General features: G+C 44.6%; 1 protein-coding gene across 4 annotated transcripts in view; it reads right to left on the reverse strand.

Moving 5' to 3' along the window:
- Positions 1 to 14,244, reverse strand: part of tanc2b (tetratricopeptide repeat, ankyrin repeat and coiled-coil containing 2b) — a 63,061-nt gene extending 48,817 nt beyond the window's left edge. For all 4 annotated transcript variants that reach the window (XM_028988203.1, XM_028988202.1, XM_028988200.1 and 1 more), the window contains exon 1: positions 14,084 to 14,244. The gene's annotated coding sequence lies outside the window, so the exon portion shown is untranslated. The remainder of the gene's footprint in view (positions 1 to 14,083) is intronic.
- Positions 14,245 to 15,103: the final 859 nt, after the last annotated feature.

Here is a 15,103-nt window from a genome sequence, read left to right on the forward strand (position 1 = left end):
CCCCCAACTTTCTGTTCATGGATGATAATGCTCCACCCCATTCGTGGTAGAATTGTCACAGCTTGACCATATGAATGCCTCATATGGTATGGCCATCAATGTCCCCTGACCTGAACCCCATAGAGCGTGTCTGGGACCAGTTGAAGCAGAGACTGAATGATCGTACCCCACCCCCACGTGAACTGGCAGAACTGCGTGTAGCACTTGTGGAAGAGTGGAACGCATTGCCTCAGAACTGTCATTGCGGCAAATGGTGGAAACACCCGCAACTGACAATAAAATTTTTTGTTATTTGGGGTTATCTCTGTTATTGTCTAAATTTATTGGGTAATAAATATTAAACTAATGAAAACCTCTCATACATTATAAGTAATATAAAAGGTAAATTTTTATTATTTTATTAAAATTCAGAGCAAATAGGAAAAGCACTCATGTAAATAACAATATCCCTAACTTATTGTGAGTAGTTTAAATGTGGTTGAACCAGCATGAGAACGGAGCAGAAAGGTGAGCTTCAGGGCCGCCATCCAATCAGCTACATCAGAATGTGTGTGAATGTGTGTGTGTGTGTGTGTGTGTGTGTGTGAGAGAGAGAGAGAGAATCAGTATGTGTGTGTGTGCTGCCATTTGTCTTTTCTCCTCAGTTAAATTCCATTCAAATAACAGACAGTCACCCTACAATAGAAGATTCTCATTCATCATCCAAACGGACGTAAAATATTCAGTTTTCCCCCAGGGCGTAGAGCTGCTCCTGGCACTCTGTCTGGACATTTCTCCAGAAACGAGGATGATCCAACTGTTCCCATCTCAGCCACTTCACACGAGCATGTATGACATGCTATCAGCAGAATTTAAAGCTCATGGTGAGGAGAGGCGTGGCTTCCGTTCTTGTACGACAAATTATAAAAAAAAAAAAAAAAACTGCGCCGGTAACCCAGTTCTACTCTTGTTGTCCTTGATTAAGTAAAATAAATAAAGTTGCTGAGAACTTTCCTGGTCACAGATGAGTCTGACCTTCACATGCTGCTGTCACCTTCTGCGTCCCGGCGGCTGTCATTAACACTTCAAATACACAGTGTTTCAGAAACTTCATTATACAAATCACTCTGTTAGATGAATGCATGACAATTTGACATCATAACCCCAAATATGCCATAAATTATACAAGAAAATCCGGACTTTAGGCTGGATAGAGTTATTCAGATAGGTACCAACCAGGGCTGGACAATATATTTGTTTATCAATCCATCTAAAACTTTTGATCTGTGATAGGGTGGTAGTAGCCTAGTGGGTAACACACTCGCCTATGAACCAGAAGACCCGGGTTCGAATCCCACTTACTACCAATGTGTCCCTGAGCAAGACACTTAACCCTAAATTGCTCCAGGGAGACTGTCCCTGTAACTACTGATTGTAAGTCGCTCTGGATAAGGGCGTCTGATAAATGCTGTAAATGTATGTAAAATGTAAATGATAGAAAAAAGATCTTATTTATGAGATTGACAGAGAAGCAGAGAGATTTATTCACATAACATCTAAAATGGACCTGCATTAAAAGGCGGGGGGAGCGTCGGACAGGCAGGGGAATAAAAATGATCAGCGAGTTCATCCCTACCGGGAGGTTCTGCCTCGGTAAATGAACAGTACAGGTTGAAGATGTTTTGGCAGCGGGGCAGAATAAAATGACACGCCGTCAGGAGAGTGTTTTCATGCTCGCTCTGGAGTAAACCAGCACTTCGCAGCGATCTCAGTGCTGGAGACGCGATGGCATCGGAGGCCATGTGAAATTCCAAGCGTCTTCTTGTCTGTTTCAGGGGAGCATGTAGGGCCTGCTCTGTAGAGAGAGATTATTAACAATCTTCATGTCCCACAAGAGCAGTTTATTAATATTTCCTGCCACGTCCGTATGGTTGGTTCAGGTTTTTACATTTTACATTCACGTGACAGATCTGAAACTGAAAACTTGTCTCACTGCATCTCAGAATCAGCAAAACCAAACAGTAACAGTGACCTTTAACCTCTAATGTCACTTAATCTCTTACTCCAAGTGAAGACAAGCTCACTCTCACTCCCACTCACTCACTCACACACATGTCACGGCTGGGCCCTGGTGGCACACAAGCACAAATCACACAGGAGGGCGAAGAAGCCACAGGCAAACTGGAGACTGTAGGGCGGGGCCGTTTGGGTTTCAGCTGGGAGGCGGGGAGCGGTCGTGGGAGTAATGCAGTCCCGGGGTTGGCTCCATGGCGGGAGACGTGGCACACGGTTTAAGAGGGGAGACAGAAGGTGAGACAAAAGAGTAGTTTGGGGAAAAATGATCGGTCGGCAACATCCGGGTCAAACAAGGTACAGGAAAGGAGGATCCAAAATACGTGGTCAAAAAAGACGATCGGTTGGCTTGAAGCAATGGCAGTCAGATACAAAGGCTTGCAGCAAAGAGATAAATCTACAAATGAGCGCGCCATCCAAGATGGCCGCCGGATATTTTTGTGCGAAGCCAACCCCGGTCTCAATTACTCACGGTTGGCTGTTCCCTTGGGTGTCCGTGTACCCCCTGTTTGCCCGGTGGGGGCCATGACACATCCATTTAATTCAGAGTGGAGTTGCAGGTGCCAATTCCAGGCCACCTTTATCTCATCAAAAAGATCTTTAACCTCATGTTACAGACAGCAGACTATCTCAAGATCTCCCCATGGGAGTTTTGTTCTTGTTCACCTGATATGACCATAGGCAGACTGGACTTATTTCTACTTTTTGTTTGCTGTACCTGTGACGCTGTCCAAGATCTGAAGGGAAGAGGTTTTGAGGGGAACATGCGATTTTCAGTTCCTCCAACTCTGAAGACACCATATACAGTAATATTCTTGAATTAATAACTTTATTGATATTTATTTATTTCCTTTTCCCGGCAAATAATACAATGTTTAATCGCATGGTTATGTTACCCACCAACCTACTGAATACTTGTTATTACCAAACCCCTCTTTTTTGAGTGAAAGTGAAGTGAAATTGAAGATATTGTCCTTGTGAAACACTGCAGCACAGCACACGGTGACACAACGAAATGTGTCCTCTGCTTATAACATCACCATTGGTGAGCAGTGGACAGCCATGACAGGCACCCGGGGCAGTGTGTGGGGACAGTACTTTGCTCAGTGGCACCTCAGTTACACCTTGGTGGCTCGGGATTCGAACTGGCGACATGGCTGCTTCCTTTACCACTAGGCCACCACTGCCCCACTGAGGGTCCTGTTGGTTTTAGAGTCCCCCTGGTAACCCCTGCAATGTTAAACCCAAAGTTATGTCCATTAGCTGTCCTGCTGTAGAAGGTTCTCCTCTGTCCACAGAAGAACTCTGACAGACTGCCCTGGGGGTTCTTGGTCACCTCCCTGTCTAAGACCCTTCTCCAGCTCTCGGAAGAGTCCTGGTGGTTTTGAACTTCTTCCATTTACAGATGTTGGAGGCCTCTGTGCTCATTGAGCCCTTCAAAGCCTTCCCCAAATTTGTGTCTGGAGACAATTCTGTCTCATAGGTCTACAGGCAATTCCTTTGACTTCGGGCTTAGTTTGTGCTCTGACATGAACTGTCAACTGTGGGAGCTTTCCAAATCATGTCCAATCAACTGTTTTTTCCATAGGTGGACTTCAATTAAGCTCCAGAACATATCATGGATGATCAGGGGAAGCAGGAGGGTCCTGAGCTCAATTTTGAGCTTCATGGCAAAGGCAGTGAATACTTATGGTGGCACCTAGGCGGTTCAGGATTGGAACCCGCAAACTTCCCTAGCCGCTAGGCCATCACGGGTACACAATGTGCTGCTTTTATGTTGCTTATTGTTGCTAGTCATAATACGTTGCTTGATGGAAGGCTAGATTGTACTGATTATGAAATATAATATTTTATGAAAGCAGTGAGCAGGTACACTTTTTTCACATTGTCATTATGGGTTTTTTGTGTACAATTCTGATTTTTATTTAATTCATTTTGGAATAAGGCTGTAACATAACAAAATACAGTGAATAAATAACAATCCAAATCGAGCACAGTTTCTACAGTTCATACACAATAAACATTATACACACACACACACACACACACACACACACATATAAGACAGCAGTCTGCCCTTGGGCTAATTTAACCAAACAGTGCAGATCAGTGTCTGGGACTGTGGGGATCACCGTGTCACGACTGTGGGGTGAAGGATAGAGGGAACGCCGCCTTTGTGTCTCACAATTAACTGCCTCATAAAAAACTCACACCCACCCATGCGTGCGCACACACACACACACACACACACACACAGACACACACCAAAGAGAGCAATTTGTCAGGAGCTATTTTCTCCAGTCAGCGGGTCACCCTGAATGTTAAAATTTGGGTTTTAGCAGGCGGCATCATACCAAGGGGATCCACGGTCAGAGCACAAAGACGTCCTGTCAGCAGAAACAGACCCACACTCGGGCCCTCATTAGACGAGGTCACACCGTGACCCAGAATAAAACCCTGTCTCTCCACCACTTTTTCCGACTCTCACCTGTGTCAGGAAGAACTCTGGAAAAACTCAGGGGAATAAAGGCCGAAGCGTCTCTGCCTCTCAAAAGACCAGAAGCAGCGATATAACGCTGGATCAGAGGAATTCTCTCTTCCTGAAAACTTGCTAAAAAAAGATCCTCCACTCGCCTGGAGGTGCTCACTGCTTTCGTAAAATATTATATTTCATAATAAGTACAATCTAGTTTTCCATCAAGCAACGTGTTATGACTGCCTAGCAACAACAAGCAACATAAAAGCAGTACATTGTGGTCCAGTTGTGGCCTAGCGGCTAAGGAAGTGCACTTGGAACAAGAAGATTGCGGGTTCCAATCCCGAACCACCAAGGTGCCACGAAGTTCACCTTAATCAAGGTACCGTCCCCACACACTGCTCCTTTCATGGCTGGCCACTGCGTTAAATGCAGAGGACAAATTTCTTTGTGTCACCATGGGCTGTGCTGCACAATGACAATCACTTCACTTTCAATTTGTAAGAAGATACATAATTTGATGTGCAATTATATTTTACGTGTTTATATATTTGAAGTGTTTTGCACTTTCGAGGGAAACATTTTTTTTATCCCTGCCTCTAATAGATCCAGAATACAAGAAAATACAGCCCATAATCCTCAGATTCAAGACTGTGTTGAAGAAAAAATAAATAAAACCCACATAAAGAATGATTATAATGTGCTTTTAAAAAGCTTTCCTCTCCATCCAGCTGTGAGCTTTTCTTTTTTTCACATCTCGCTCGATGAATCCAGAACTTGGTTTACACTGTTCTGCTCTATGCAGGAAGAATAAGTGAGGGTTCGTGGTGGACCAGGCGGCCCGTGGCGAAGCTTCTGCCGGTCACATGACATGTAAATACATCAGCAGGGTTCTCCAGACCCAGGATGTGGCTAATTACACCTGACCTGCTCCAGAACCTCCAGGACCTCATTCTCTAACAATTCAAGACAATTCATGTTTGTATTGAGCAACACATTGGACACAGAAAATATGACCGAATCTTCATGAAGCAGTCAGAGAAAAAAAACTAGAGAATACAAATCAAATGGACAACAAATGCATAACACAACAAAGACAGAATTAGCAATACAGCAATCAAATATGGAATATGCATATCAAAACCCAAGCCGGGTCTATGCAACGTCCATAAAAATAAAGGAATAATATGAAGAAAAATCAATTGGCATAGCCAACAAACAAATATTATCAATGTTTAGAGAAAGATTCTGCTTTCACTGTTCATATATAAGCATAACCTCCATCTCTGTGTTATAGAGAACCCTCAGAGGTTACGGTCCATCCTGTCCTGAAGATCACAGACAGAGAACCAAAAAGGACATGAGCAGAACTACAGGGAAAAGGTCAATATTGAACTAATGTGGGCACTTTATCAAACACGTTACATTAACTTACATTTACATTTACAGCATTTACCTTATCCAGAGTGTCTTACAATCATGGGTTACAGGGACAGTCCCCCTGGAGACAGTGTTGTGCTCAGGGATACAATGGTAGTAAGTGGGGTTTGAACCTGGGTCTTCCGGTTTATAGGCCACATTAAAGTGTGTGTGTGTGTGTGTGTGTGTGTGTGTGTGTGTGTGTGTGTGGACAGTGTAAAGGACAGCAGTAATCAGGTGTTCAGTGTGTGTGTGTGTGTGTGTGTGTGGACAGTGTAAAGGACAGCAGTAATCAGGTGTTCAGTGTGTGTGTGTGTGTGTGTGAATGTGTCTCGTAAATGGGGTTGACCTAACACACACGTACACACAGCACCATGGGAAGCAGATGCCCACCAAAGTTCTTTGCAACCTGCAAGACAATCACCTACTCGCCTTTATTTTTTTGCACGGTGCCACAAATAAACAGCCCCCCCGGAGTGGTAAGACCTAAAAAAAGTATCTGTGGTTTCTCAAGCTATTGCCTGTGGTTTCTCAAGCTATTGCCAGAAAAAGTATCTGCAAGAGGAGGAGCTAACTACCCACCCAGCACCCTTTATTTTCTGTATAATTACTGCCAAATGCTGCAAGTGTATTTTTTTCTGAACCCACACATCACTAGCAAGTCTTGCTCCTGTCCGAAACATGCCAGTAGCATTTAGATTTACGGTGGTAAATGGTGGCCTAGCCGGTTTGAATCCCGATCTGCCAAGGTGCCACTGAGGCGCCACTAAGCACTGTCCCCACACGCTGCTCCCCGGGCGCCTGTCATGGCTGCCCACTGCTCACCAAGGGTGATGGTTAAAAGCAGAGGACACATTTTGTTGTGTCACCATGAGCTGTGCTGCAGTGTAACACAACAACAATCACTCTTTCAAATGGGCCTTACGTTCATGGTGGAAATGCACATGAAGTCTGGGGTGTGAAACAGAAACTTGGTCACTGCACCAAATAAAGTGCTGATGATCTCTTCATGGGCGTGGCATTAGTGGTTCACATAGGAGGAGAAGCAATTTGAGGGCTTTCATTTCTAACAACAACTACACCATCAGTAGCGATGGTGAAGATGATGGTGAAAGTGGTGAAGATGGGGGTGACGGCGGTTCTTCTCTGCTTTCTGCTCCACTGCGCTTCAGGTAAATAGGGAAGCAGCGCCTACAGGCGTAAAAACGTGGCACTACCTGAGGACGTCAGGACAAGGGAGCTTCAGGACTCAGATCACAGATTCAGGCTGGCATGAATTTAACCCTGCTGTGTTGAGGATTTACCGCTCTGAAAGTGACCAGGCACATGCCGTCTTTTGTGACGGTGATAAAGCTGCTGAATGGGGAGCATGCTGCTGATACATGCTGGGCAGTAAACAGAATGAAATGCGTTAAAGTGGATAAAGTATTTAATTTTTAATTCAGGCTGTCGCCAGAAATATGTCCGAGGAGGATCGGGAATGTTTTCGCTGGGAGACGGGTTTAACTGGGGTGCGAGAACTGTTCTCACCCCCCAGCGTAAAAGAGAAGTGGTCAGGGATGCTACCATTAGAAGGTTCTAGAATATGGTCGTCTATGTGTAGGTAAAGTAAAGTGAAGTGATTGTCACACGTGATACACAGCAGCACAGCACACGGTGCACACAGTGAAATTTGTCCTCTGCATTTAACCCATCACCCTGAGTGAGCAGTGGGCAGCCATGACAGGCGCCCGGGGAGCAGTGTGTGGGGATGGTGCTTTGCTCAGTGGCACCTCAGTGGTACCCTGGCGGATCGGGATTCGAACCGGCAACCTTCTGATTACGGGGCCGCTTCCTTAACCGCTAGGCCACCACTGCCCCCAAGGTGGGGGCATGTAAGTGCTGGCACATCGAGCAAAAAGGATGGGACTGAGCGTAGCTCCACGAGTGCACAAAATAGACGTTATGTCAGGAGGTGAAAAAGGAAAAAACTAATAAAATTAAATGTAAAAAATAAAAGGTCAATACTGAACCAACGTGGCACTGTGTGCAATTGTGTGTCCACATACAGGAACTAATCAAATGGTAGAATGGTCTTTACTTTGAGAAATTAGTTATCTCCATACTCCTCCCCATGACCCGCCTTTTTGCATGTTGCGCGAAGACGAATTTAAGAACCCGCCATGCGTGTGGTGGGTTCTGTCAATCAAAACAGGTGCACCTAACACCTGGACTGAAATAGAACCCAGTGCCTTTAGCGCCCTGCGATAAATGAATGTTTTGAGATGGATGTCAATGACACATGTAATAAGGAAACTAAGACATTCCTCATTCTTACAATCAGTTTAAGATTTAATGTTCATGGTGCTGCTTTTGTAACTCCTGATATTCTGGATTTTGCCAGGTTGCAGGTTGTTGGAGAAGACAAGTCAGGAGATCAGGAGAAGCTCTGGAGAGTCGGTGCTGTACAGATCTGCAGAATAAACCTCAGAACCTCATGTGGGAGACTGTCAGCAGACATGACTCTTCACGTTCCTATGTTAATATTATAAACAACGCAGGGTCCTACAGAGGCAGAGTTCAGATGTTTAATCACAGTTCTCCAGGAAATCTCTCTGTGCTCATATCAGATCTGAAGGTTGAGGATGCCGGACTCTACACATGCTGGATTGGTGCCGACTCATATAGATATTTTCAGCTCTTTGTACAGAAAGGTAACATTTTCTCTCCATGAATCTCAACACTTCATATGATTATTCATGTTTCTACTTTCACTCTTCATGATTTTTTCTGACCATACCTCTTGATGAGTTGAAGGATCTACACTTTGTTAGGATCTCCTTATGCTTCACATACATTAAAAAATGTGGAATTAATTTTTGGCTGAAGGTAAGAAGAAGGATGAAGATCGCTCTACTTATTTCAGCCCAAATCAAGACAGTGATGCAGAAAAGGTAAAGAAAATCCACCCAACCTCCACCTTCCAACCTGCTCAACATCCACCTCCACCCTCCACCCTCCTACCTGCCTACACCATCATCCGTGTCATACTGGTGGTGATGCTGCTGCTGGGAGGAGTTGCTCTCATGCTCTGGGGAAGCAGAGGTCCACACACACACATACAAACACACACCTTCCAGCTACACAGATATTTACAAACTAGACTCTGTTCTGTCCTCAGATCGAAAAGGAAAAGATGAAGAAAGTGAAGAGGAGATGAAGAACGACCACAGGGCCACAGAAGCCTGACACTCAGTACAGTGATGCTGGGTTCTGAAGAGATTCTTCTCCATGATTTGATGAGGAGGCGTAGTCTACTGTTCTCTACATCAACATAGACCGGAGATGGAGCTGAATAAATCATGATAAAACCTATGAAATGAGTTCATTAAACGTATTTACTGGAAACCCTGTTCTGTAAGCTCAACTCGGATCAGTGTAGTGATCCTGCTCAAACGCAGTTGATGTTTTAGATTTGTACTTTTCTGTGTGAAAATGTTGTCAGTTGTTCTCCCCACACCACATTTTATTACATTTTACTCCGGCTATCAATTTGACTGTCGATAATTGTCACAAAACATATTTTGAACTCCTTTGTGCACTGTGCCCTCTGGTGTAGACGTCGGCCCCTAAACCACTCCGTTGTTATAATCATGACATATACAAGTGTATTTCACCAAACATAAATGGCTCGTTTTATAGAACTATTCGCACCAGAGCTGTAATCAGGCCTGAAAAGTTAGGCCCGACCCAGCCCGAGCCCGACAAGTACTACAGAGCAGATGTTCGTGTTCGAGGCGACCGATCATTTACCGTCCAAGCTTGACCCGACCCGACTAAAATGATAGACGGGTTGGGCTTGAGTCAAGATTTTACGGCTCTAATTCTTGCTACCTGCACAACAATTTTCAAGCAGATGCGTGCTGCGACTGGGCAGAAGCCCACAAATAAAGCCTCCAAATCATGCACTTCTCTACACCATTAAATAACCGTGTGCTAAAAGCTGGTACTTAAAGTAAAGTGAAGTGATTGTCACATGTGATACACAGCAGCACAGCACACGGTGCACACAGTGAAATTTGTCCTCTGCATTTAACCCTGAGTGAGCAGTGGGCAGCCATGACAGGCGCCCGGGGAGCAGTGTGTGGGGACGGTGCTTTGCTCAGTGACACCTCAGTGGCACGTTTCACTGTGCTGCTGTGTATCACAATGAAAATCACATCATTTAATCGTTTTAGTAGTAAATAGCAAAAGAATTGTTAGCTGCAGTCCTAGTTGGAAGTAGGGGCAGGGGCAGGGGGATGTTGGAGATGCACGCCCTCTTAAAGCCATATGCATTTTTGCTGCGATTTTGTTTCACTTGTGTTTGCTTCACGCCACAGCTTGTTCGTAACGTTCGCCGGGATTTCAGCAGAAATTAACAGTAAGAAAATGTTGCATGCAGCATTTATTTGATGCTGCTGAACTCCCATCTGGACGCTTCGATTTGCACCAATGAGCAGAAAAACAGTCAGAGTTCAGTCCGCACTCACCTGACACCACAAAAACGCTTGGCCTTAACTCTCGTATATGAAGACATAATGTAAAGTAATGTTGAAGAATCAAATGAATCAAAATCTTAATGATTTTCTTCTGACCACGCCTCTTGTTGGATCTATTTTATTTTTGGATCTATTTTATTTTTGATCTTCTTAAACTACACATAACATCCACCTCCACCCTCACAACCTGCCAAACAAAGGTTCGCACCTCCAGTTGGTAGTGGGCGCGGTGATGGCTCTAGACCTCAACAATGATTCTAAACTCTCGCAGCAGAAATCTGGTGTCTACCAAACCGGGTCACAGCTGATAACTCCAGCAACCACCAGCAGCCTCAGAATGATTCTGACCCAGCAATCCCACCCCTGTATCAGGCAGAGAAGAGTTCAATACTGACACCAGAGCCGCTCTGCAGCAGGAACCGAACCTTCTGCAGCCTAGCTAACATATGATGAACGTTCACGTCTGTAAGCAAACAGAAGCAGCGTCAACCGACTCCAAAAGCAGCGCATGAACAGCACGACATGATCGAAATCCATACTGAATGCCAAGGCTCTTCTAATGGCCGACTGACATGACGCGGCAACTGCAGCACCGGGTAATAAACTGGATATAAGCTTCTATTCTATAGCTTCTACTTACTGTTCTATTACATAGTGAAACAAAGACCCTTGCTGGGGTTTTGTTGGGTCTTTCAGGTCAAAAAAGGGATGCGGCTTCATCTCACGTTCAAATCCTACAAGGGTCTCTGAGCTGAGACTGGCATCTCAAATTTTATTTCTTGTTGAGAATTGCACTTTCAGATAATAACTAATTTCAATTAAATTCAAAACAATTTATTATCATTCAAAGTCCATTCCATGAAAATGAAAGTGAAGTGATTGTCATTATGATACACTGCAGCATAGCACACGGTGACAAAACGAAATGTGTCCTCTGCTTTTTACCATCAGCCTTGGTGAGCAGTGGGCAGCCACCGGCAACCTTCTGATTACGGGGGCCGTTTCCTTAACAGCTAGGCCACCACTGCCCCCATATGTTACCACCATATATTATATTGAACAGCGCATCAGGCTTAATTAAAATAGTCATACAACAGACCACAGTCCTGTGCTTCACACCATCTTGGTCATTTTAGTTGCTTATATTGGTATTGCATTAACTTTATTGACATGTTGCACAGTTTTGACACCCATTATACATGAAATATTTGGTGCAATAGTTTTGTATGAATGCTCGTAGAGTTCACAGAATTGTATTTGCTTTAACAAGTGAGACAAGTTTTCACATGGCAGGTTTTCAAACTGCTTGTATGGCTTTTGTCATAGCTTTTAATTGAAGTACCCAGTAGTAAGTCTCAAGTACTACATACTCAAGTACTACATAAGTTCTGACCACTATTTATGGGGATAAAGTAACTTGTGTTATCAAAAACGTCCCTTGTATCACGTAGAGAACCGTCCTGCAACTCATTTTGCAGGAAAATCATGTTGTGAACATGAATCTGTTGTGAATTGTGAATCTGTACAAAAAATCGAGGGAGTCACTAATAATGCTGGTTTACGCCATATGTATAAATTATTAAGCCGAATGCAGGATCAAAGCAGCACTGGAACCTGAATATAGGAATCAGTTTTATTTGCTTCCAGTGGCTGTTTACATGGAAATAGAGGGCGAAGCCTCCTCAACATGTTTCTGCAGCTGCCCAGAACGGACCAATCAAACGCGGCTCCACGGCGAAGACTATGTATGTTTAATCCTGGAACAACCTGTAGGCTCCTGGCACAGAGACAGAGCAGGGTGCACCATGGGAAAAACCAATCTCCGCACCAACGTTACATTCTGTGACATTTAACCTTTCAGAAAAAGCTGCCTGCTCTATCACATGAGTGCTGTTGCGGTTTAAAGTGGTGTAACCAGTGGCTACACTGGGTAACCAGTTAGTTAAAGATGCAGCGAGGCCCTGAGCGCCGCCAGCGCCGTCACTCGCCTGTAATGCCGTGGCAGGGCCCATTTGCTCGGGTTCACTGGATGTTTCCATGGATTTCTTTAGCCTACGTACGGGCATTCTAACCAGCTCCAACTCACCGCCACAGATGCTGCAGCGTTTTATGAGAGTGATGGTTTTTATCATTGTGACACACTGCAGCACAGCACACGGTGACACAACAAAATGTGTCCCCTGCATTTAACCATCACCCTTGGTGAGCAGTGGGCAGCCATGACAGGCGCCCGGGGAGCAGCGTGTGGCGATGGAAACTTCATCAAATTCAAATCAAATTCAAATTTTATTTGTCACATACATAGTCATACACGGTACGATATGCAGTGAACCTCGGCGGTTCAGGATTTGAACCTGTGAGTCCGCCAGACCACCACTGCCCATTCCTACAGCTGCAGCAGGGCGAGTGGCAGGTTCCCCGCCACTCTGGGACGATGTGACTGCAGCATTATTAAGGACCACCACACACACAAATTCCCAGTGATGATCCCCAAAATGTATAAAATGAGAATGGGGTAAATTTTACACTCTGACTCCATCCCAAACATTAAATGGACGTATGTGCATATTAATAACCTACTTTATATAAAAGGTTCGACTGGTCTGTACTATAAAAGGAGACATCTAATTTCTCTGACCGACACACAACTCAACACCAGACACCAAGCAGCTGCTGACTGAACAGTCCACAACAGCACTACACAACTCGCCCCTGCTGCAGAAGACGGGCGTGTCAGAGTTACAGCCACGTGAAATGATTTTACTATGCAAATACACATGCAAATTTGAACAGCATTTTATGTTTTAACACAATCACCGTGAACGGCAAATTTCAGCAGTCAGATCAAAAGAAAGCTATACATTCAGTTCACATATATAAACACACACAGGCACACACTGAATAGTCTGAACAGTCTACAGCCGGCTCTCTATTCCTCAGCTGTCACCGTTCTGGCAACGTACCCGCCGCAGACGGCGCGCCTGAAAGCAATGCAGCTCCTGCCCTTTCATCAACATGCTGGAAATAACAACTTCCTGCTTCACCTCCCACAATGCAATGCACCCAGAACACGCCAGCCTGGTACTGTCTACATAAGCATGGATGCTATATCAAACAGTGGTTTCCACATGAACCATGCGAAGAATTAGGCCCACATGCAGGCAATCCTCATTCTTGCGCCGTTCTCAACCAAAGGCTTGACTTTTATAAGTGACCTGCGACCCGGTGTTGACATCCTTGGGTAAAAGAGTGTGAAAAGCGGAACTACATAATCAACAGTAGATATTACAGTGGATAATAATGACCGTGTAATAATCAATACTATGGAAGCTGATGAAGAAAATTGACAAAGGCTGTTATTTATCACATTTGTAACCTTTTTTATTGATTTATTATTTTATTCATTTAATATGAATAAATTATCAGTGTTCAATATAAAGTATACTATAGATGTGATTCATGCTACAAAACCAGCACTATCATGCACGTTTTATTACGGGGTAACTACTGTACCCGGAGCCTCGTAACACAGTGAACCAGTCATTAACCAGTGATGAATGCAACGGGACCGAATGGAGAATATAAAGCCAGCGGCTTCCCGCCGCCCGGTTCCTACCCGTCGCCGCGCGGCTTCGGCGGCTCCTCGCGCTGCTCCGGTCGGACGGGTGACGTTTTCATCGTCGCGTCGCGCCTTGGGCCACCATGGTCCGCGAAAGCAGCGCGTAAATCCGGCGTGACGACAAGCCGAAACTCGCCACGCGCACGAGCCTCCGTCCCTCCCTCCCGCCTGTCTGTCTGTCTGTCCGCGGCGCTGCCCGCCGGTGACGTCATGAATTATTCATGTGGGGGCGGGGCTCCGGGCGGGAGGTTAAGGTCGACGTCAATCAGAATGTCATCCATCCTGACGCCGTGTAACTGTTGTTCATTTCACGTGTCGCTCAATGCGAGAAGATTTAAATACATATATGAAATATATATGTATGAAAACATATTAAATTATTTAAAATAAAATACACACTCCAATGCATGCAGCCACTTTCACCATTCTTTTGAGTTATAGCAGAGTCTGAAACCGTGTAAACAGGGCTGCATCAGCAGTCAGATCTAGTGCAGTGTTTGCTTCCCTCAGATTCGTGTCTGCATTATTCATTTGACCCATCTGTCCTGTCCCTGAAGATCTTCTCATGTTCTTTTATTACAGTTCATTCCCCGCAGGTGACGTGTAGACTTCCGGGGTTGCAGAAATTAGCAGAAACTGATAGAAATTATAGAAAAATATAATATACCAGACAACACTTAAAGACCCTAAACAGTCAAGGCCATTCGTGGACGAATCCATGCTATGTTGCATGAAAGGTATGGCTTTGCATCAATGGACAGAGGCTGGGACAGAACATGAATTTTTTTTTAATCCTGCCAATGTGCTGAAGAACCTCAGAACAAACCGCAGACATTAAAGTCATTATCTTTGCCACTCCATTTGGTACAAGGGTCATTTTTGTGCCCTTGAGGTTGAAACCTAACATTTTTGTATCGAACGTCAGGAAATCACCAGAAGATTATTCATCTCCACACTCTTTAAACTCAGCTCCTGGAGAAAATGCATCCACAATGCATCTGTGACACCTTAACCTCA

The sequence above is a fragment of the Denticeps clupeoides genome, chromosome 8 (assembly GCF_900700375.1).
Source record: "Denticeps clupeoides chromosome 8, fDenClu1.1, whole genome shotgun sequence".
Classification (NCBI taxonomy): domain Eukaryota; kingdom Metazoa; phylum Chordata; class Actinopteri; order Clupeiformes; family Denticipitidae; genus Denticeps; species Denticeps clupeoides.